The sequence below is a fragment of the Cherax quadricarinatus genome, chromosome 30 (assembly GCF_038502225.1).
Source record: "Cherax quadricarinatus isolate ZL_2023a chromosome 30, ASM3850222v1, whole genome shotgun sequence".
Classification (NCBI taxonomy): domain Eukaryota; kingdom Metazoa; phylum Arthropoda; class Malacostraca; order Decapoda; family Parastacidae; genus Cherax; species Cherax quadricarinatus.
Genome location: NC_091321.1, coordinates 26794752 through 26819168, shown reverse-complemented (window position 1 = coordinate 26819168; position 24417 = coordinate 26794752). Strand labels below are relative to the sequence as shown.

General features: G+C 46.0%; 1 protein-coding gene across 2 annotated transcripts in view; it reads right to left on the bottom strand.

Moving 5' to 3' along the window:
- LOC128692768 (high affinity cAMP-specific and IBMX-insensitive 3',5'-cyclic phosphodiesterase 8B) overlaps positions 1 to 24417 on the bottom strand; it is a 659454-nt gene that overhangs the window by 390817 nt on the left and 244220 nt on the right. For both annotated transcript variants that reach the window (XM_070090034.1, XM_070090035.1), the window contains exon 3: positions 16794 to 17021. The gene's annotated coding sequence lies outside the window, so the exon portion shown is untranslated. The remainder of the gene's footprint in view (positions 1 to 16793; positions 17022 to 24417) is intronic.

Sequence of the window (24417 nt, the reverse complement as noted above, 5' to 3'; positions counted from 1 at the left end):
TATACACAGACTTTGCAAAAGCCTTCGACAAGTGTGACCATGGTGTAATAGCGCACAGAATGCGTAGTGAAGGAAGAACAGGAAAAGTTGGTAGATGGATCTATAACTTCCTGTTATAGATCCATCGCTCCTATCAAATTCCTCATCCTCATATTTGACAGAGATAAGCTATAGCTCCGTGTCTTCCTTTGTGGATGACACTTGAATTGCCATGACAGTGACCTCCATCGAAGACACCGCAAGACTCCAAGCGGACATCAACCAAATCTTCAAATGGGTCACTCAAAACAATATGAAGTTCAATGAAGAGAAATTTCAACTACTCAGATATGGAAAACTTGAGGAAATTAAAACTATCAGGGTATACAACAAATTCTAACTATACAATAGAGCGAAAAAGTAATGTGAAGGACCTGAGAGTGATGATTTCAGAGGATCTCACCTTCAAAAACCACAACAATGTATCTATTGCATCTGCTAGAAAAATGATAGGATGAATAATGAGAACATTCAAAATTTAGAGATGCCAAGCCCATGATGATTTTCTTTAAATCGCTTGTTCTCTCTAGGCTTGAATACTGCTGTACACTAACTGCCCCCTTGAAGGCAGGTGAAATTGCTGACCTGGAGAATGTATAAAGGACTTTCACGGCACACATAAGTACGATAAGGCACCTAAATTACTGGGAACGGTTGAAGTTCCTTGATTTGTATTCCCTGGAACGCAGGCGAGAGAGATATATGGTAATATTCACTTGGAAAATCCTAGAGGGATTCGTACCAAATTTGCACAGGAAAATCAACTCCCTACGAAAGCAAAAGACTCGCCAAGAGATGCAACATTTCCCCAATGAAAAGCAGGGGCGCCACGAGTACACAGAGAACACAGTAAGTGTCAGGGGCCCAAGACTGTTCAACTGCTTCCCAGCATACATAAAGGGGATCACCAATAGACCCGTGACTGTCTTCAAGAAGGCACTGGACAGGCACCTTAAGTCAGTACCTGACCAACTGGGCTGTGGTATGTACGTCAGTTTGCGTGCGGCCACCAGTAACAGCCCGGTTGATCAGACCCTGATCCACCACGAGGCCTGGTCTCGGACCGGGCCTCGGGGGCGTTGACCCCCGAAACCCTCTCCAACTATACTCCAGGTTTTTCGGCTCTTCTGGTGTGAAGAGCCGAAAAACCACCACGATGATTGTTACTTCTGTATGGTGAATGTGAAAGGTTTCACTCTATACAAGAAAGTCAAGTGGGAATATCTTGATTTGTAGTCAGCAAGGATCACTGTGCCACACAGCAACGACGTTACCATACCAGTGTTTACAACACTGCCTGACCTTCCCTTGTCAGATGTTGAAGAAACTCAGGGTTTAGGATGTAACACAGGTGATAGCAGTGGAAGTGAATATGAATTAAGCATTTCAACACTCCAGCAGTTCTCCCAAGAACTCAATGATCTGATATGCGACCTCAATCTGTCAAAGGAAGCATCTAAACTTCTAGCATCCAGATTAAAAGTCAAGAACTGTCTACAGCTTATAGGCCACGAGAGGTTGAACTCCTTCCTTAAGCCAAGATGAAGAACTTGTATACTACAATAACATCCCTGGACTTATTCGAATGGGACTTGAATATCAACCAGGAGATTGGTGGCTGTTTATAGACAGCTCCACTAGAAGCTTGAAATGTGTTTTATTGCACAATGGTAACCAATATGCATCTCTTCCAATTTCTCGCACAACAAAACTGTGCTGATGACCAACATAGAAAATTGTAAAACTTTTTCATATGCAGTAATTAGTGGTATTTGAATTATCTTACTATATTAATCTATTATTATAAAGAATGAAGTGTTAGTATATATTACATGATTTGGCTTTTGCATGATCTAAGAAATAATTTCAATGAGATATTAAGTTAGCCCCGTCTGATCAATATATTTTTCACATCTTTTATGTTTTTTCCAATGGGATACTAAATTTATTAAAGACTGGAGCCAATCAAGCAAAACCGATGACATTAGGAATCAGCACCATAAACTTACCATAAAATTGGTGTAATATAATTGGCCAGAAAATGAGTGTTGACCAAGAATCAGGTACGTGGTAATATGAACGTAAATCAGATGCCCGAGGATGGGCATCCTCTGGGCAGTGTTTAGAGTAAATATTTACATCACTTACAATATATACTTTAAGGTAAACATTTACAATGTTCACTTTAAGCTAAACATTTTACATCATTTTCAATGTTCACTTTAATTACTACGCTGGTACGTTAATGTAAGTTCCCGTGAAAACATTTTTCTCCAGATGCCGCGAGGCCTGGTCACAGACCTAGCCTCGGGGGCATTGACCCCCGAAACCCCTCTCCAGGTATACTCCAGGTATACCTTAAAGAAACATTACTAGACAACTCCCCTTCCCTCCAGTTTAGCAAGACTGAGTCAATGTTAAGAGATGATACTCGTATATATGACTCTCCAGGGGAATGGATGGATTATTGGGGGAGTCGCAACGTTCACTCGTGACGCAGAGTTGTTCTGCCTTCATCAGAGAGGACGCATGACTTGCCTCAACCCTTGCATTGAGGCCAATGATATTAATAATGATGATGTGCTCCCTGATAGAGCACAGGAATTAGTGAGGGGAGAGAGACAGTTGTTTCATGACAAGTGTGGATCACATGCTGATACCTGTTATATACCTGATATTTATTTATATACCTGTTATATACCTGATATTTATATATATATACCTGCTATATACCTGTTATATACCTGATATTTATATATATATACCTGCTATATACCTGTTATATACCTGATATTTATATATATATATATATATATATATATATATATATATATATATATATATATATATATATATATACCTGCTATATACCTGTTATATATTTAAATATATGTTATATACCTGTTTAATGCCTGTTAAATACCTATATACATGTGGCCAGTTTCAACAGTCTTCCTACCCTCCCAGTGCGACCTGTAACTAGGATTTTCTGGTGCCTGTCTGGTCAATCTGGCTGTTGTTATCAGAGAAACCAAGGATCACAGAGCGGCCAGCTTCCTCTTTCAGAGACTCAGTGTTGCGATCCAGAGGGGAAGTGCCTGCAGTAATCTGGGCACACGGCCCACCGCCGGGGAACTGGACGAAGTATTTGAGATGTTATCTATATTGTTCTACACCCTATTGTATTTTTGTCAATGTATTTTGTCTTTAAATAAAGTCAACATAGAATATAGGGGATGGTAGGATAAGACAACATTCAAACAGCTTCGGGGAGAACCTTGAGTTTTCCCTGAAGTAAGTTTATATATTTATATATATACATACACACATATATATATACACACACACACACACACACACACACACACACACACACACACACACGTGGGAAACCCCAGAAATAGGCTAGTAGAGGAGTGTTCAGTAAATACAGCTTCAGGGAGGATTCTTTGCACGGCATTGACTATTTCCTGGTTCGCTGTGATGATTCCACACTTGGAGGGATTGAGGATGAGTCCCAAGTCTTCTCTCTGTGTTTTTACCAGTTGTAGGTCCTCTAACAGGGACTCTTCAGTACCTGCCAGAGTGCCATCATCCAGGTACCAGATGTTGAGCTCGCTGCATAGGCTGGAAGTTAGCTCTCTTGCTGCCAAGCAGAAGAGAAGTGAATCGAGTGGGTCACCTTGCTGAACACCCTCTGATGAGAGAATTTCATGTTCTCCAAACAAAAGAATTGAGGGTAAGCTGTAGCCGGCTGAAATGAAGGGAAACAGGCTAGGGAACTGATCCTGAACGGCCGGCAAAACATCTCTCCTCACCACATTAAAGGTTTTTCTAAAATCAAGTTTGACGATGGCCTTGTCTTCTGGTAGGTCCCTGATGTAGGCCGTTGCCGCATGAGCTGTGGCTTCACTGCCTTGAGAGACCCCAAAGCCCAGTTAGTGTGGCTGGAGTAAACTGGCAGCTTCTAGGCATTTGTACCTCTATGAGGCTGTGATCAAATTATCTTGAATATGAGATTTTCATGCTGATTATTTTCTCGGTTCTCGTGAAAAATCAAGGGTAGTGTATTTTCATTTGTAATGTTGTGTTATGAGTTGGTTCAGAGCAAACACTACGCACACTCAGTAGTTCCCTGGTATATCAGCTGGACCAGAAGGCTTCTTGGCACTATTTTTACCACTACCCAGATGGTTGAAACCTCCCAGGAGGAAAATATTTGGTGTAGGATTTTCTAGATATTTAAAGCGGCCAACTGTCTTCTTTACCTGCTCTATAAGTCCTTCAGTTGCCGGTGATGGCATCAATACCCACACCATGGAAAAATTGTCACAAATGCAGTGTAATGCAATCCTTTACTGGCTATGTTTCGCCCACACAAAGGAATCTAACTGGGCAGAGAGTACATGAGTATGTATGTATAGTGTAACATAGATGGTTGCATACGAGACGGACCTGACAGGGCAGGTCCTTCTCAAATCCTGTAAACAAAACAGAATATAACAAACAACTTCACTCTTACGTCACCTTCTGGTCACTACAAATTCTTCATTCAAAATTTTAAGGTACGCTCCTCATAAGCCCTAAACACGTAAATACGTTAAAACACAAGCTTCCCAAACTATTTTTTGTGTAAAGCTTAATAATAATAATAATAATAATAATAATTAGTAATAATAATAATATAATAATAATAATAATAATAATAATAATAATAATAATAATAATCTTTATTGTCTACAAGTACATGTACAAGGTATACATCCTAGCTGACATCAATGACATACTACTATATAGAAAGCCGCTTCTTACGCTGAGCATTTCGGGCAAATTAAGTCAGTGTCCCAGGATGCGACCCACACCAGTCCAATAACACCCAGGTACCCATTTTATACTGATGGTTGAACACAGACAACAGGTGTCTTATGGAAACACGTCGCAATGTTTCCAGCCTTACCGGGGATCGGCCCCGGACCTCCGTGTGCGAGCAGAGTGCGCTACCAATCGAGCTACGGGACACCTTAAAACACCTTCAGCTTGACACAGTGCTGCTGCTACACCTACATCACTTTCAACCTGACACAGTGCTCCTGCTGCACCTACATCACCTTCACCCTGACAGTGTTGCTGCTACACCTACATCACCTTCACCCTGACACAGTGCTGCTGCTACACCAACAACACCTTCAGTCTGACACAGTGCTGCTGCTACACCAACATCACCTTCAGCCTGACACAGTGCTGCTGCTACACCAACAACACCTTCAGCCTGACACAGTGCTGCTGCCACACCAACATCACCTTCAGCCTGACACAGTGCTGCTGCTACACCAACAACACCTTCAGTCTGACACAGTGCTGCTGCTACACCAACATCACCTTCAGCCTGACACAGTGCTGCTGCTACACCAACAACACCTTCAGTCTGACACAGTGCTGCTGCTACACCAACAACACCTTCAGTCTGACACAGTGCTGCTGCTACACCAACAACACCTTCAGTCTGACACAGTGCTGCTGCTACACCAACATTACTTTCAGTCTGACACAGTGCTGCTGCTACACCAACATTACCTTCAGCCTGACACAGTGCTGCTGCTACACCAACATTACCTTCAGTCTGACACAGTGCTGCTGCTACACCAACATTACCTTCAGTCTGACACAGTGCTGCTGCTACACCAACATTACCTTCAGCCTGACACAGTGCTGCTGCTACACCAACATTACCTTCAGTCTGACACAGTGCTGCTGCTACACCAACATTACCTTCAGTCTGACACAGTGCTGCTGCTACACCAACATTACCTTCAGTCTGACACAGTGCTGCTGCTACACCAACATTACCTTCAGCCTGACACAGTGCTGCTGCTACACCAACAACACCTTCAGCCTGACACAGTGCTGCTGCTACACCAACAACACCTTCAGTCTGACACAGTGCTGCTGCTACACCAACAACACCTTCAGCCTGACAGTGCTGCTGCTACACCAACAACACCTTCAGCCTGACACAGTGCTGCTGCTACACCAACAACACCTTCAGTCTGACACAGTGCTGCTGCTACACCAACAACACATTCAGCCTGACACAGTGCTGCTGCCACACCAACAACACCTTCAGTCTGACACAGTGCTGCTGCTACACCAACAACACCTTCAGCCTGACACAGTGCTGCTTCTACACCAACAACACCTTCAGTCTGACACAGTGCTGCTGCTACACCAACAACACCTTCAGCCTGACACAGTGCTGCTGCCACACCAACAACACCTTCAGTCTGACACAGTGCTGCTGCTACACCAACAACACCTTCAGTCTGACACAGTGCTGCTGCTACACCAACAACACCTTCAGTCTGACACAGTGCTGCTGCTACACCAACATTACTTTCAGTCTGACACAGTGCTGCTGCTACACCAACATTACCTTCAGCCTGACACAGTGCTGCTGCTACACCAACATTACCTTCAGTCTGACACAGTGCTGCTGCTACACCAACATTACCTTCAGTCTGACACAGTGCTGCTGCTACACCAACATTACCTTCAGCCTGACACAGTGCTGCTGCTACACCAACATTACCTTCAGTCTGACACAGTGCTGCTGCTACACCAACATTACCTTCAGTCTGACACAGTGCTGCTGCTACACCAACATTACCTTCAGTCTGACACAGTGCTGCTGCTACACCAACATTACCTTCAGCCTGACACAGTGCTGCTGCTACACCAACAACACCTTCAGCCTGACACAGTGCTGCTGCTACACCAACAACACCTTCAGTCTGACACAGTGCTGCTGCTACACCAACAACACCTTCAGCCTGACACAGTGCTGCTGCTACACCAACAACACCTTCAGCCTGACACAGTGCTGCTGCTACACCAACAACACCTTCAGTCTGACACAGTGCTGCTGCTACACCAACAACACATTCAGCCTGACACAGTGCTGCTGCCACACCAACAACACCTTCAGTCTGACACAGTGCTGCTGCTACACCAACAACACCTTCAGCCTGACACAGTGCTGCTTCTACACCAACAACACCTTCAGTCTGACACAGTGCTGCTGCTACACCAACAACACCTTCAGCCTGACACAGTGCTGCTGCCACACCAACAACACCTTCAGTCTGACACAGTGCTGCTGCTACACCAACAACACCTTCAGTCTGACACAGTGCTGCTGCTACACCAACAACACCTTCAGTCTGACACAGTGCTGCTGCTACACCAACATCACCTTCAGTCTGACACAGTGCTGCTGCTACACCAACATCACCTTCAGCCTGACACAGTGCTGCTGCTACACCAACAACACCTTCAGTCTGACACAGTGCTGCTGCTACACCAACATCACCTTCAGCCTGACACAGTGCTGCTGCTACACCAACAACACCTTCAGTCTGACACAGTGCTGCTGCTACACCAACAACACCTTCAGTCTGACACAGTGCTGCTGCTACACCAACAACACCTTCAGCCTGACACAGTGCTGCTGCTACACCAACAACACCTTCAGCCTGACACAGTGCTGCTGCTACACCAACAACACCTTCAGTCTGACACAGTGCTGCTGCTACACCAACATCACCTTCAGCCTGACACAGTGCTGCTGCTACACCAACATCACCTTCAGCCTGACACAGTGCTGCTGCTACACCTACATCACCTTCAGCCTGACACAGTGCTGCTGCTACACCAACATCACCTTCAGCCTGACACAGTGCTGCTGCTACACCTACATCACCTTCAGTCTGACACAGTGCTGCTGCTACACCAACATCACCTTCAGCCTGACACAGTGCTGCTGCTACACCTACATCACCTTCAGCCTGACACAGTGCTGCTGCTACACCTACATCACCTTCAGCCTGACACAGTGCTGCTGCTACACCAACATCACCTTCAGTCTGACACAGTGCTGCTGCTACACCAACAACACCTTCAGTCTGACACAGTGCTGCTGCTACACCAACACCACCTTCAGCCTGACACAGTGCTGCTGCTACACCAACAACACCTTCAGTCTGACACAGTGCTGCTGCTACACCAACAACACCTTCAGCCTGACACAGTGCTGCTGCTACACCAACAACACCTTCAGTCTGACACAGTGCTGCTGCTACACCAACAACACCTTCAGCCTGACACAGTGCTGCTGCTACACCAACAACACCTTCAGTCTGACACAGTGCTGCTGCTACACCAACACCACCTTCAGCCTGACACAGTGCTGCTGCTACACCAACAACACCTTCAGTCTGACACAGTGCTGCTGCTACACCAACAACACCTTCAGCCTGACACAGTGCTGCTGCCACACCAACAACACCTTCAAATTTGATTTTGATTTTTTTCATTTTAACATTTCTACGGTAATAAAGTTACAGACCACCTCGAGTATATACAACACGCTTTATTATATGACCGGATATAATGGACAATAAGCTTTTTTTATGACCGGATATAATGGACAATAAGGTTTATTATATGAGTGGATATAATGGACAATAAGGTTTATTTTATGACCGGATATAATGGACAATAAGTTTTATTTTATGACCGGATATAATGGACAATAAACTATTATATGACCGGATATAATGGACAATAAACTATTATATGACCGGATATAATGGACAATAAGGTTTATTATATGAGTGGATATAATGGACAATAAGGTTTATTTTATGACCGGATATAATGGACAATAAGTTTTATTTTATGACCGGATATAATGGACAATAAGCTTTCAGGAGATTTTAAATATATTTTAAGTATTTTTTTTTATTATCACACTGGCCGATTCCCACCAAGGCAGGGTGGCCCGAAAAAGAAAAACTTTCACCATCATTCACTCCATCACTGTCTTGCCAGAAGGGTGCTTTACACTACAGTTTTTAAACTGCAACATTAACACCCCTCCTTCAGAGTGCAGGCACTGTACTTCCCATCTCCAGGACTCAAGTCCGGCCTGCCGGTTTCCCTGAATCCCTTCATAAATGTTACTTTGCTCACACTCCAACAGCACGTCAAGTATTAAAAACCATATGTCTCCATTCACTCCTATCAAACACGCTCATACATGCCCGCTGGAAGTCCAAGCCCCTCGCACACAAAAACCTCCTTTATCCCCTCCCTCCAACCTTTCCTAGGCCGACCTCTACCCCGCCTTCCTTCCACTACAGACTGATACACTCTTGAAGTCACTCTGTTTCGCTCCATTCTCTCTACATGTCCGAACCACCTCAACAACCCTTCCTCAGCCCTCTGGACAACAGTTTTGGTAATCCCGCACCTCCTCCTAACTTCCAAACTACGAATTCTCTGCATTATATTCACACCACACACTGCCCTCAGACATGACATCTCCACTGCCTCCAGCCTTCTCCTCGCTGCAACATTCGTCACCCATGCTTCACACCCATATAAGAGCGTTGGTAAAACTATACTCTCATACATTCCCCTCTTTGCCTCCAAGGACAAAGTTCTTTGTCTCCACAGACTCCTAAGTGCACCACTCAACCTTTTCCCCTCGTCAATTCTATGATTCACCTCATCTTTCATAGACCCATCCGCTGACACGTCCACTCCCAAATATCTGAATACATTCTCCTCCTCCATACTCTCTCCCTCCAATCTGATATCCAATCTTTCATCACCTAATCTTTTTCTTATCCTCATAACCTTACTCTTTCCTGTATTCACTTTTAATTTTCTTCTTTTGCACACCCTACCAAATTCATCCACCAATCTCTGCAACTTCTCTTCAGAATCTCCCAAGAGCACAGTGTCATCAGCAAAGAGCAACTGTGACAACTCCCACTTTATGTGTGATTCTTTATCTTTTAACTCCACGCCTCTTGGCAAGACCCTCGCATTTACTTCTCTTACAACCCCATCTATAAATATATTAAACAACCATGGTGACATCACACATCCTTGTCTAAGGCCTACTTTTACTGGGAAATAATTTCCCTCTTTCCTATATACTCTAACTTGAGCCTCACTATCCTCGTAAAAACTCTTCATTGCTTTCAGTAACCTACCTCCTACACCATACACCTGCAACATCTGCCACATTGCCCCCCTATCCACCCTGTCATACGCCTTTTCCAAATCCATAAATGCCACAAAGACCTCTTTAGCCTTATCTAAATACTGCTCACTTGTATGTTTCACTGTAAACACCTGGTCCACACACCCCCTACCTTTCCTAAAGCCTCCTTGTTCATCTGCTATCCTATTCTCCGTCTTACTCTTAATTCTTTCAATAATAACTACCATACACTTTACCAGGTATACTCAACAGACTTATCCCCCTATAATTTTTGCACTCTCTTTTGTCCCCTTTGCCTTTATACAAAGGAACTATGCATGCTCTCTGCCAATCCCTAGGTACCTTATATAACGGGATTATTTGGTAGGCTGTAACAAGTGGGTTGTTAAATGATACGTCTTCGGAGGCTTACTTTATTATTAAGTCGTGGTGGGTACACAGGCTTGTGTTGTGCCCATGGCCCGGGCATGGCCATCCCACGAGAGAGAGCTGGGAGGCCTTGTGTCTTGCTGCTAGGCCGCTGTGTGAGTGAGGGTGAGGCAAGTCTGGGCGTACTGAAGTGGCAAGGCCTCTAGGTAGCAGCACCAGCATGGCGCAAAATATGAACTAAGCTGGCAGACAGCATGGGCTGTCTGTGCAGACAGTACAGGCTGTCTACATACGCTCGGCAACCTACCGCGCTTCGTCCCGACGCGACAATACTGGTAGTAAAAGAAACTGGGTCTCTCTCTCGTAAGAACAGGGCACAGAACACAAAATAAAAACATATACGTATATACATATGGACATGGAAAAAAAAACTTCCTACAGGGAGGGAAGAAAAAAACACGTGGGGTGTGCTAAACATCGTGGTCAAAGGGAATGGGCGTCGAAGGGCATCACTGCACGCCTTCCTGCGTCTGGACAGATACTGCAACATGGGAGACATCCCTGCAGCTGAGCTGTGACGTAACAGGGTACGGTCTCCTCTGGAATGGTGAAGCAGTCATCGTAGGAGTCGCTGCAGGTTTTCACTCAACCTGGGGCACGACATGCTGGTGCCCTCGAGTGAGGCATCGACAAAACTCGGGAACTGGGCAGGACTTCTGGCAAGCGACTCAGGAGGACACTTCTCGACTGGTACTGTCGCTGGGCTGTCACTGCCGGCGAGCGTGGAGCGAGTTGTGGAGCGAGTCGTGGCAGAGACGACTGGGCGGAACATCTGGGAGTCGTAACATCATACACCAGACTGCAGTGAGAGAGCTAGCAGTCAAAGTGACATCTTCTTTGTGCAGGCTGCTCACTGAAGATTGTGACACGAGGCTGACACAGTGTGTCATTCTCTCGACAGTTGGAGTTATAGCAGAGGTTAGTCTAAGCATCCCCAGACTTGTTTCTCTACATATAACTACACTCTGAAGGTCTGGAGGTGAAGTGAAACAAATCTTGATGGGAATCGTAGCAGGTACGATTCTGCAGAACATCATGAGTGACGAGCATAAAAGCTTTCTGTACAAGGGGGCTTGGGCTCAGGTCTGTCTGATAGCTGTCAAACACACTGGTCACACGGGTGACTTAACACAGTGGTGCTACTCAGGTCTGGCTCAGACCTCACTGGACTCACGGAAACTTTACACACCCGCGGTACAACATGGCTTAAACTAGCAAATGATGCTTTTCTGTGCATAAAACTGACTAAGACATACTAAAATTTGAGAACACTGACTGAGAGGAATTAATTAACACACGACATATATTTTCTCTCAATCTTCTCGACAATATTAAAATAATTACTAGAAACACTCGATGTGACATCATGTGATGTCAGGCGTGATGTCGCGAGGTGAAGGTCAGCAGCACTGTGACGTCAGCAGACATCTCGAGGTGATGTCAGGCAGACATCGTGACGTCATGAAGTCGGGCAGCATCGTCGGTGACGTCGATGTGATGCTGGCAGCAGACCACAGCATGAGGCCTTGGGACATCTGGTAACTCACGTGGCTGGTAGATCCACGTGACATCGCCCACACCCACGTGGCATCGTGATCCACGTGGTGTCGTGATCTACGTGGCATGCTGATCCACGTAGCTTCGAGTGGCCTCGGGCACTCCGATACACAGCTCTGGCAATGAGTCACACGAAAAACAGCAAAAAACACAGCAGAGGGAGTGGGCAGTGGTGAGTGTATGGTAGTGTGGTGGCGAGGAGCATGGGTGAGTGTATGGCAGGGGAGCATCTGGCCATTCCTCCTCCTCCTCCACCTACAAACACGTGGAGAAGCTCACACTGGACGCAGAAATCACCACAAAACTCACCTCTGGCTTGCTGAAACAGCTGTGCTGAGCTGAACAACAACAGCAGCAACATACAAGTGACACTGAACACGTGACTTGAGAAACAGCGTTGGACACTGTACACAGGCTTGTGTTGTGCCCATGGCCCGGGCAGGGCCATCCCACGAGAGAGAGCTACTAGTACTTGTGTCTTGCTGCTAGGCCGCTGTGTGAGTGAGGGTGAGGCAAGTCTGGGCATACTGAAGTGGCAAGGCCTCTAGGTGGCAGCACCAGCATGGCACAAAATATGAACTAAGCTGGCAGACAGCATGGGTTGTCTGTGCAGACAGTACAGGCTGTCTACACTTACCCTCTTCCATACATTTATTAAATAATTGCACCAACCACTCCAAAACTATATCCCCACCTGCTTTTAACATTTCTATCTTTATCCCATCAATCCCGGCTGCCTTACCCCCTTTCATTTTACCTACTGCCTCATGAACTTCCCCCACACTCACAACTAGCTCTTCCTCACTCCTACAAGATGTTATTCCTCCTTGCCCTATACACGAAATCACAGCTTCCCTATCTTCATCAACATTTAACAATTCCTCAAAATATTCCCTCCATCTTCCCAATACCTCTAACTCTCCATTTAATAACTCCTCTCCTATTTTTAACTGACAAATCCATATTTTCTCTAGGCTTCCTTAACTTGTTAATCTCACTCCAAAACTTTTTCTTATTTTCAACAAAATTTGTTGATAACATCTCACCCACTCTCTCATTTGCTCTCTTTTTACATTGCTTCACCACTCTCTTAACCTCTCTCTTTTTCTCCATATACTCTTCCCTCCTTGCATCACTTCTACTTTGTAAAAACTTCTCATATGCTAACTTTTTCTCCCTTACTACTCTCTTTACATTATCATTCCACCAATCGCTCCTCTTCCCTCCCGCACCCACTTTCCTGTAACCACAAACTTCTGCTGAACACTAACACTACATTTTTAAACCTACCCCATACCTCTTCGACCCCATTGCCTATGCTCTCATTAGCCCATCTATACTCCAATAGCCGTTTATATCTTACCCTAACTGCCTCCTCTTTTAGTTTATAAACCTTCACCTCTCTCTTCCCTGATGCTTCTATTCTCCTTGTATCCCATCTACCTTTTACTCTCAGTGTAGCTACAACTAGAAAGTGATCTGATATATCTGTGGCCCCTCTATAAACATGTACATCCTGAAGTCTACTCAAGTCTTTTATCTACCAATACATAATCCAACAAACTACTGTCATTTCGCCCTACATCATATCTTGTATACTTATTTATCCTCTTTTTCTTAAAATATGTATTACCTATAACTAAACCCCTTTCTATACAAAGTTCAATCAAAGGGCTCCCATCATCATTTACACCTGGCACCCCAAACTTACCTACCACACCCTCTCTAAAAGTTTCTCCTACTTTAGCATTCAGGTCCCCTACCACAATTACTCTCTCACTTGGTTCAAAGGTTCCTATACATTCACTTAACATCTCCCAAAATCTCTCTCTCTCCTCTGCATTCCTCTCTTCTCCAGGTGCATACACGCTTATTATGCCCCACTTTTCGCATCCAACCTTTACTTTAATCCACATAATTCTTGAATTTACACATTCATATTCTCTTTTCTCCTTCCATAACTGATCCTTCAGCATTACTGCTACCTCTTCCTTTGCTCTAACTCTCTCAGATACTCCAGATATAATCCCATTTATTTCCCCCCACCGAAACTCCCCTACCCCCTTCAGCTCTGTTTCGCTTAGGGCCAGGACATCCAAATTGTTTTCATTCATAACATCAGCAATCATCTGTTTCTTGTCATCCGCACTACATCCACGCACATTCAAGCATCTCAGTTTTATGAAGTTTTTCTTCTCTTTTTTAGTAAATGTCTACAGGAGAAGGGGTTACTAGCCCATTGCTCCCGGCATTTTAATCGCCTCATACGACACGCATGGCTTACGGAGGAAAGATTCTTTTCCATTTCCCCATGGACAATAGAAGAAATAAAGAAGAACAAGAGCTATTTAGAAAAAGGAGAAAAACCTAGATGTATGTATATATATATATGCATGTGCATGTCTGTGAAGTGTGACCAAAGTGTAAGTAGGAGTAGCAAGATATCCCTGTTATCTAGCGTGTTTATGAGACAGAAAAAAAAACCAGCAATCCTACCATCATGCAAAACAGTTACAGGTTTCTGTTTCACAGTCATCTGGCAGGACGGTAGTACTTCCCTGGGTGGTTGCTGTCTACCAACCTGCTACTCTGGGATAACCGGAAAATTACCATGAATGACATTGTAACTTAGAGTATAATGTATGATGACTGTGAATGATAATCATCCTTGCCATCATCATCATATTGTCATTATCACTGTCATCATTATCACCATAATTACCATCATAATCATCACAATTTCATCATCATAATACTCATCATCAACCTGGTCAACACTATCAGCATTCTCTCAGCCTCGTGACTGGTTATCAGTGTCTTGGAAAGTGCACATACCTGTGCACATACCTGTGCACTTCATCCCAGTTTGTAAAATAAATGACTGTAACCAGTGTGGTGTTCGTCGTTGCCCGGGCCAGACTGAACGACTGGTCAGGTGTGTGGTTGTCTGAACACAACCCAAGAGATGCAAGGTTATGAAGATTAGGGAAGAGGCAAGAAGACCAGTCACGGAGTACAAACTCGGGGCACAGAGGTTACATGGCCAGTGATTCGAATCAGTCGAAAAACCTCTGCAGCGTTCTGCCAGAAGCTGTGATTCGGGGCCAGGAGCTGTGAATCGATCCCTGCGACCACAAATAGGTAAATACACATAGGTATCGTGTTCATTTATACACGATATGTGAGGAGGACGTATGAGTATACAACACATGTATGAATTAAGTGCACAAGTATGGAACGAGACTTATTCCGGTAATTAAACACACCAACTATTTCTTTCTGTAGTATACAAAATGTAGTTTACACGTAATAAAGTATTGTAAAGCACAAAATAAAGTCACTAACATACTATGTATGAGCTACGAAGAGAAGCTAAGAGAACTGACTTTAACGACACTGGAGGACAGGAGACCCAGGGGAGACATGATAAATACTCTGAGGAATTGATAGGGTAGAGAGGGGGAGGCTGTTTGAGGTACTCGGGGACGCAACTGCAATGTAAAAACACAGATCAGCAGCAGGAATGTCACGAGGTAATTGTCGAGTGTCTGGGAAGTGGAATGATCTCAAGGATGATGTGGCGGAGGCAGACTCGTCAGAAATTTTAAGAGCAGGAAGGACAGATTTCACAGGGTCAAGAGCTAGGACTCCACCCCCTGCAGCCACATATACTGTAAGTGACGTTACACACACACACACACACACACACACACACACACACACACACACACACACATTCCGACATCTTAATAAGGAGTCGTTCAGGACCCTCTACACTGTGTACGTTAGGCCCATATTGGAGTAAGCAGCACCAGTTTGGAACCCACACCTAGCCAAGCACCTAAAGAAACTAGAGAAAGTGCAAACGTTTGCAACAAGACTAGTCCCAGAGTTAATGGGCATGTCCTACGAGGAGATGTTAAGGGAAATCGACCTGACGACACTAGAGGATAGGAGAGATAGGGAAAATATGATAACGACATATAAAATACTGACAGGAATCGACAAGGTGGACAGAGACAGGATGTTCCAGAGATGGGACACAGCAACAAGGGGACACAGTTGGAAGTTGAAGACTCGGATGAATCACAGGGATGTTAGGAAGTATTTCTTCAGTCACAGAGTTGTCAGGAAGTGGAATAGTCTAGGAAGTGATGCAGTGGAGGCAGGATTCATACACAACTTTAAGAGGAGGTATGATAAAGCTCATGGAGCAAGAAGAGCGACCTAGTAGCGACCAGTGAAGAGGCGGGGCCAGGAGCTGTGAATCGACCCTGCAACCACAACTAGGCGAGTACACACAAGACTGAAGGACAGGAGGGACAGGGGGAACATAATAACATAAAATACTGAGAGGAATTGACAGGGTGGACATGGACAGAATGTTCCTGAGATGTGACACAACAACAAGGGGTCACAACTGGAAGCTGGAAATTCAGACGAGTCACAGGGATGTTAGGAAGTATTTCTTCAGTTAAAGAGTTGTCATGAAATGGTACGATCTGGAGAGTAATGTAATGGAGGCAGGATCCATACATAGCTTTAAGAAGAGATACGATAACGGTCATGGAGAAGGGAGAGACAGGACCTAGTAGCGACCACCGAAGAGGGGCTAGAAGTTATGAATAGACCCCTGCAACCACAAATAGGTGAGTACACACACACACACACACACACACACACACACACACACACTTACCACTTCCAGGTCAGGTAACCGTGCAGTAAAGTGTGAGCCTCGAGTACTGGTGGTGGTTCCAGTGGTAGTAGTGGTTGTTGTGGTAGTGGTGGTTCCAGTGGTAGTGGTGGAGCAGGCACTGGTGGATGTAGTGGTGTTAGTGGGGGCAGGTGTGGGCGGCGACAACACCCGGGACAACACTCACGCCCACACTCCGCCCACCTCACCATCTTCACTCCCCCACATCACCTGCAAAAAACAACAATCCGTTAGTTTTTACGACACACTGAGAAACAACGACACACTGAGAAACAACGACACACTGAGAAACAACGACATAATGAGAAACAACGACACACTGAGAAACAACGACACTAAGAAACAACGACACTGAGAAACAACGACACTGAGGAACAACGTGTATATACATTGTGTGTGTGTGTGTGTATGTATCCGTAGATTCAACGCAGAGAAAGCTGGAACCCGCAATCTTTAGTACTGCATACTTTGTCCTATTCACACCAAGCCACACTAGACAAGACTCTGGCACCCAGCAAGATAGATGTTTGCTTCAGAGTCGCTGCTACTCGGTACTCCAGACATACACAGTATGTCCACTACAACAGTTTATCCCACTATACCATTTAAGTCACCCAAAACAATTATCTCATTTGTTTCAAAACTCCCTAAACACTCACTTAACACCCAAAATATTTCAATAAAAATGGTAAATTAAGACACACAGACCAAATTTAATTAATTTCGTTTTCAAAGCGACCGAAGACAAACCATAAACAACGTTAAACTTGAAGTTACTGAGATGTTCTGCTATCAAACAATCAGTATGGAAGGATTGAAACTAATCAGATGCTGCATTCACGAAGTTTTGCATGAAAAACAGTAATTAACGTTTTTCAATCCAAAGAAAAAAGCACATTGGAACCTACACGGGTAAAAATCAGTCCAAATTTGGTGGTAAAAGTGACCAAGTTATAAGAACATGACTTTTACGAGTCCTTAGAATATCTAACTTAGAATATCTAACTTAGAATATCTAACTTAGAATATCTAACTTAGAATATCTAACTTAGAATATCTAACTTAGAATATCTAACTTAGAATATCTAACTTAGAATATCTAACTTAGAATATCTAACTTAGAATATCTAACTTAGAATATCTAACTTAGAATATCTAACTTAGAATATCTAACTTAGAATATCTAACTTAGAATATCTAACTTAGAATATCTAACTTAGAATATCTAACTTAGAATATCTAACTTAGAATATCTAACTTAGAATATCTAACTTAGAATATCTAACTTAGAATATCTAACTTAGAATATCTAACTTCGAATATCTAACTTACGATCACAACATTCTCCACTTGTATCACACAAGCAAATTTAATTAACTCGCACATGATCCAAGCAACGGGAAGATAAATCCAATACCTTGGATCAAGAGCCCCTCACCCGCATAGACAAAATAATACAATAAGGTAGAAATAATACTATACCAGTTGGAGATTAAAATTGTCAAAATGTGATCAACATTCTGCATTAAACACAAGAACATTCTTGTAAGTAGGAAACACAAGTGTTGATATTGTTAAGTTGCTGAGAGGAGACTGTCTCCACCTGTCACACCGTAACATAATCTGTCACTCACCTGTCTAACATTGTTGATATTGTTAAGTTGCTGAGATGAGACTGTCTCCACCTGTCACACCGTAACATAATCTGTCACTCACCTGTCTAACATTGTTGATATTATTAAGTTGCTGAGAGGAGACTGTCTCCACCTGTCACACCGTAACATAATCTGTCACTCACCTGTCTAACATTGTTGATATTATTAAGTTGCTGAGAGGAGACTGTCTCCACCCGTCACACCGTAACATAATCTGTCACTCACCTGTCTAACATTGTTGATATTGTTAAGTTGCTGAGAGGAGACTGTCTCCACCTGTCACACCGTAACATAATCTGTCACTCACCTGTCTAACATTGTTGATATTGTTAAGTTGCTGAGAGGAGACTGTCTCCACCTGTCACACCGTAACATAATCTGTCACTCACCTGTCTAACATTGTTGATATTGTTAAGTTGCTGAGAGGAGACTGTCTCCACCTGTCACACCGTAACATAATCTGTCACTCACCTGTCTAACATTGTTGATATTGTTAAGTTGCTGAGAGGAGACTGTCTCCACCTGTCACACCGTAACATAATCTGTCACTCACCTGTCTAACATTGTTGATATTGTTAAGTTGCTGAGAGGAGACTTTCTCCACCTGTCACACCGTAACATAATCTGTCACTCACCTGTAACATTGTACTCAGGTCACCCACCTATGTAAATACCGACAGCAATCTTACCCAAGACACATTACACCAGCGTTGAAAGTTTGAAGCCCATCGAATAAGGCGTTCTCGAGTAATAAACGAAAATTTGTGAGAAAACCAACGACAATGTTGCTGAGAATGTTCCCAAAAATAAGAAAGTCTCTCCTCGTTAAACTTAAAAAACATCATAAAACCTTGGTAGTTGGTAGAGCACTCAGTTCACACACTGAGGTCTGTGGTTCGATCCCTGGTACAGCTGGAAACATTAGAACGTGTTTCCTTAAGGCACCTGTTGTTCCTGTTCACTTCTCAGTAAAATAGGTACCTGGGTGTTAGTGGACTGGTGTGGGTCGCATCCTGGGACAAAACTGACCTAATTTGCCGGAAATGCTCAGCATAACAAGGGGCTTTCTATATAGTAGTATGTCAGTGTTGTCAGCTAGGACTGTATACCTTGTACATGTACTTGTATACCTTGTACATGTACTTGTTGACAATGAAGATATTATTATTATTATTATTATTATACAATGTATGAATGATTCGTTTAGTTAATAAATAAAATGGATATCAATGTTTATTATTAAAACTGACAAATTGTATCCTGTGTCAGCCAGTGTCAGTGTCAGCCAGCGTCAGTGTCAGCCAGTGTCAGTGTCAGCCAGCGTCAGTGTCAGCCAGTGTCAGTGTCAGCCAGTGTCAGTGTCAGCCAGTGTCAGTGTCAGCCAGCGTCAGTGTCAGCCAGTGTCAGTGTCAGCCAGCGTCAGTGTCAGCCAGTGTCAGTGTCAGCCAGTGTCAGTGTCAGCCAGCGTCAGTGTCAGCCAGTGTCAGTGTCAGCCAGGGTCAGTGTCAGCCAGCGTCAGTGTCAGCCAGTGTCAGTGTCAGCCAGTGTCAGTGTCAGCCAGCGTCAGTGTCAGCCAGTGTCAGTGTCAGCCAGCGTCAGTGTCAGCCAGTGTCAGTGTCAGCCAGTGTCAGTGTCAGCCAGCGTCAGTGTCAGCCAGTGTCAGTGTCAGCAGCGTCAGTGTCAGTCAGTGTCAGTGTCAGCCAGTGTCAGTGTCAGCCAGCGTCAGTGTCAGCCAGTGTCAGTGTCAGCCAGCGTCAGTGTCAGCCAGCGTCATTGTCAGCCAGCGTCAGTGTCAGCCAGTGTCAGTGTCAGCCAGCGTCAGTGTCTGCCAGCGTCAGCCAGCGTCAGTGTCAGCCAGTGTCAGTGTCAGCCAGCGTCAGTGTCAGCCAGTGTCAGTGTCAGCCAGCGTCAGTGTCAGCCAGCGTCAGTGTCAGCCAGCGTCAGTGTCAGCCAGCGTCAGTGTCAGCCAGCGTCAGTGTCAACCAGCGTCAGTGTCAGCCAGTGTCAGCCAGCGTCAGTGTCAGCCAGCGTCAGTGTCAGCCAGTGTCAGTGTCAGCCAGCGTCAGTGTCAGCCAGTGTCAGTGTCAGCCAGCGTCAGTGTCAACCAGCGTCAGTGTCAGCCAGCGTCAGTGTCAGCCAGCGTCAGTGTCAGCCAGCGTCAGTGTCAGCCAGCGTCAGTGTCAGCCAGTGTCAGTGTCAGCCAGCGTCAGTGTCAGCCAGTGTCAGTGTCAGCCAGTGTCAGTGTCAGCCAGCGTCAGTGTCAGCCAGCGTCAGTGTCAGCCAGTGTCAGTGTCAGCCAGCGTCAGTGTCAGCCAGTGTCAGTGTCAGCCAGCGTCAGTGTCAACCAGCGTCAGTGTCAGCCAGCGTCAGTGTCAGCCAGCGTCAGTGTCAGCCAGCATCAGTCAGCCAGCGTCAGTGTCAGCCAGCGTCAGTGTCAGCCAGCGTCAGTGTCAGCCAGTGTCAGTGTCAGCCAGCGTCAGTGTCAACCAGCGTCAGCGTCAGTGTCAGCCAGCGTCAGTGTCAGCCAGCGTCAGTGTCAGCCAGTGTCAGTGTCAGCCAGCGTCAGTGTCAGCCAGCGTCAGTGTCAGCCAGCGTCAGTGTCAGCCAGCGTCAGTGTCAGCCAGCGTCAGTGTCAGCCAGTGTCAGTGTCAGCCAGCGTCAGTGTCAACCAGCGTCAGTGTCAGCCAGCGTCAGTGTCAGCCAGCGTCAGTGTCAGCCAGCGTCAGTGTCAGCCAGCGTCAGTGTCAGCCAGCGTCAGTGTCAGCCAGTGTCAGTGTCAGCCAGCGTCAGTGTCAACCAGCGTCAGTGTCAGAAAGCGTCAGTGTCAGCCAGTGTCAGTGTCAGCCAGTGTCAGTGTCAACCAGCGTCAGTGTCAGCCAGTGTCAGTGTCAGCAGCGTCAGTGTCAGTCAGCGTCAGTGTCAGCCAGTGTCAGTGTCAGCAGCGTCAGTGTCAGTCAGCGTCAGTGTCAGCCAGTGTCAGTGTCAGCCAGTGTCAGTGTCAGCCAGTGTCAGTGTCAGCAGCGTCAGTGTCAGCCAGCGTCAGTGTCAGCCAGTGTCAGTGTCAGCCAGCGTCAGTGTCAGCCAGTGTCAGTGTCAGCCAGCGTCAGTGTCAACCAGCGTCAGTCAGCGTCAGTGTCAGCCAGCGTCAGTGTCAGTGTCAGCAGCGTCAGTGTCAGCCAGCGTCAGTGTCAGCCAGTGTCAGTGTCAGCCAGCGTCAGTGTCAACCAGTGTCAGCCAGCGTCAGTGTCAGCCAGTGTCAGTGTCAGCCAGTGTCAGTGTCAGCCAGCGTCAGTGTCAACCAGTGTCAGTGTCAGCCAGCGTCAGTGTCAGCCAGTGTCAGTGTCAGCCAGCGTCAGTGTCAACCAGCGTCAGCCAGCGTCAGTGTCAGCCAGTGTCAGTGTCAGCCAGCGTCAGTGTCAACCAGCGTCAGTCAGCGTCAGTGTCAGCCAGCGTCAATGTCAGCCAGTGTCAGTGTCAGCCAGCGTCAGTGTCAACCAGCGTCAGTCAGCGTCAGTGTCAGCCAGTGTCAGACTTACGTTTAGGAAGCCACACCAGTGGCGAGACATTCTCCAGTTATTATATGGATTTCAACGATTCCAAGTTATTTTTTTTCTATTTTACAACATCAATAAATTTGGAAGCAGATAAACCAAACTTAAAAGTAACTATCGTGGCGCTGACAGTAACTATCGTGGCGCTGACAGTAACTATCGTGGCGCTGACAGTAACTATCGTGGCGCTGACAGTAACTATCGTGGCGCTGACAGTAACTATCGTGGCGCTGACAGTAACTATCGTGGCGCTGACAGTAACTATCGTGGCGCTGACAATAACTATCGTGGCGCTGACAGTAACTATCGTGGCGCTGACAGTAACTATCGTGGCGCTGACAGTAACTATCGTGGCGCTGACAGTAACTATCGTGGCGCTGACAGTAACTATCGTGGCGCTGACAGTAACTATCGTGGCGCTGACAGTAACTATCGTGGCGCTGACAATAACTATCGTGGCGCTGACAATAACTATCGTGGCGCTGACAATAACTATCGTGGCGCTGACAGTAACTATCGTGGCGCTGACAGTAACTATCGTGGCGCTGCCAGTAACTATCGTGGCGCTGACAGTAACTATCGTGGCGCTGACAGTAACTATCGTGGCGCTGACAGTAACTATCGTGGCGCTGACAGTAACTATCGTGGCGCTGACAGTAACTATCGTGGCGCTGACAGTAACTATCGTGGCGCTGACAGTAACTATCGTGGCGCTGACAATAACTATCGTGGCGCTGACAATAACTATCGTGGCGCTGACAATAACTATCGTGGCGCTGACAATAACTATCGTGGCGCTGACACTAACTATCGTGGCGCTGACACTATCGTGGCGCTGACAATAACTATCGTGGCGCTGACAGTAACTATCGTGGCGCTGACAGTAACTATCGTGGCGCTGACAGTATCGTGGCGCTGACAGTAACTATCGTGGCGCTGACGGTAACTATCGTGGCGCTGACAGTAACTATCGTGGCGCTGACAGTAACTATCGTGGCGCTGACAGTAACTATCGTGGCGCTGACAGTATCGTGGCGCTGACAGTAACTATCGTGGCGCTGACAGTAACTACCGTGGCGCTGACAGTAACTATCGTGGCGCTGACACTATCGTGGCGCTGACAGTAACTATCGTGGCGCTGACAGTAACTATCGTGGCGCTGACAGTAACTATCGTGGCGCTGACAGTAACTATCGTGGCGCTGACAGTAACTATCGTGGCGCTAACAGTAACTATCGTGGCGCTGACAGTAACTATCGTGGCGCTGACAGTAACTATCGTGGCGCTGACAGTAACTATCCTGGCGCTGACAGTAACTATCGTGGCGCTGACAGTAACTATCGTGGAGCTGACAGTAACTATCGTGGCGCTGACAGTAACTATCGTGGACCTGACAGTAACTATCGTGGACCTGACAGTAACTATCGTGGACCTGACAGTAACTATCGTGGACCTGACAGTAACTATCGTGGCGCTGACAACTATCGTGGCGCTGACAGTATCGTGGAGCTGACAGTGACTATCGTGGCGCTGACAGTAACTATCGTGGCGCTGACAGTAACTATCGTGGACCTGACAGTAACTATCGTGGAGCTGACAGTAACTATCGTGGCGCTGACAGTAACTATCGTGGCGCTGACAGTAACTATCGTGGCGCTGACAGTAACTATCGTGGCGCTGACAACTATCGTGGCGCTGACAGTAACTATCGTGGCGCTAACAACTATCGTGGCGCTGACAGTAACTATCGTGGCGCTGACAATAACTATCGTGGCGCTGACAGTAACTATCGTGGCGCTAATAACTATCGTGGCCCTGACAGTAACTATCGTGGCGCTAATAACTATCGTGGCGCTGACAGTAACTATCGTGGCGCTAACAATAACTATCGTGGCGCTGACAGTAACTATCGTAGCGCTGACAATAACTATCGTGGCGCTGACACAAACTATCGTGGCGCTGACACTATCGTGGCACTGACAGTAACTATCGTGGCGCTGACAGTAACTATCGTGGCGCTGACAGTATCGTGGCGCTGACAGTAACTATCGTGGCGCTGACAGTAACTATCGTGGCGCTGACAGTAACTATCGTGGCGCTGACAGTAACTATCGTGGCGCTGACAGTAACTATCGTGGCGCTGACAGTAACTATCGTGGCGCTGACAGTAACTATCGTGGCGCTGACACTATCGTGGCGCTGACAGTAACTATCGTGGCGCTGACAGTAACTATCGTGGCGCTGACAGTAACTACCGTGGCGCTGACAGTAACTATCGTGGCGCTGACACTATCGTGGCGCTGACAGTAACTATCGTGGCGCTGACACTATCGTGGCGCTGACACTATCGTGGCGCTGACAGTAACTATCGTGGCGCTGACAGTAACTATCGTGGCGCTG